At 45.9% G+C, this 1,176-nt stretch overlaps 1 pseudogene; it reads right to left on the bottom strand.

Annotated features, from left to right (window-relative positions):
- Nucleotides 1–773: 773 nt before the first annotated feature.
- On the bottom strand, nt 774–891 carry LOC124796491 (annotated as a pseudogene).
- Nucleotides 892–1,176: the final 285 nt, after the last annotated feature.

Genomic DNA, 1,176 nt, shown 5'->3' on the forward strand with positions numbered 1-1,176 from the left:
AATAATCAGTAAGTTCATAATGACTCAAATGGCTCTGAGCACTATGGGACTTAACATCTGAGGTCATCAGTCCCCTAGAAGTTAGAACTACTTAAACCTAACTAACCTAAGGACATCACACACATCCATGGCCGAGGCAGGATTTGAACCTGCGACCGTAGCAGTCGCGCGGTTCCGGACTGAAGCGCCTAGAACCGCTCGGCCACCGCGGCCGGCTAAATCAGTAAGTAAAATCAGATTAAGAAATATTATCAAAAATTAGTTACACGTTAAAAACTTTTTGAAATAGAGGCTATTGGCACCTAACACAAATTTCAGTTTTTGAGACACAGAACACCATTAAGACATTAAAGAAACTCAGCTCATTTGTAGATATGATGTGTTTCACGGTAAAAAGGCATTCGGTTTCATAACAAAAGTCATTCCACTCTATTTTTCCAACTCTGCAGCACTGATGCAGCAACCGTGGTAAGGTTATAGATAGAATTCTGTCTTGGTTGCAATCAAGATGGATGTATTAGTTCTTCATTAGCGACGCCTTTCGCTAGTGTTGGAAGGCACCTTCAGACAACATCTCCGTCTTCAGGCCACGAGTGGCCTACCGGAACCACCCGACCGCCGTGTCCATCCTCAGTGGAGGATACGGATAGGAGGGGCGTGGGGGTCAGCACACCGCTCTCCCGGTCGTTATGATGGTATTCTTGACCGAAGCCGCTACTATTCGGTCACGTAGCTCTTCAATTGGCATCACGAGGCTGAGTGCACCCCGAAAATGGCAACAGCGCATGGCGGCCTGGATGGTCACCCAATCAAGTGCCAACCACGCCCGACAGCGCTTAACTTCGGTGATCTCACGGGAACCGGTGTAGCCACTGCGGCAAGGCCGTTTCCTCAGACAATACGGGAAAACTACAAAATCCGGTACGAATATAATGGCCATATACCGAAATTCTAAAACAACGAACCATGGAAAAATTATTGAACCCTAAGACATAAAAGCTATCGGTTATAAGTTGCTTTTAGGGTGTACGGGGAGGGGGGAGGAATGGTGGCTAAAGAGTGTACTAGCTCCCATAGTATCCAATATAACAATTAACACTTACCGAACTATGGGTAAATAATCATCCCATGAAATGAGGAGGTAAACGAACGAAATTACACCCAGGAAAGAATGGG

This window comes from Schistocerca piceifrons, chromosome 4, assembly GCF_021461385.2.
Source record: "Schistocerca piceifrons isolate TAMUIC-IGC-003096 chromosome 4, iqSchPice1.1, whole genome shotgun sequence".
In the NCBI taxonomy this organism is placed as follows: domain Eukaryota; kingdom Metazoa; phylum Arthropoda; class Insecta; order Orthoptera; family Acrididae; genus Schistocerca; species Schistocerca piceifrons.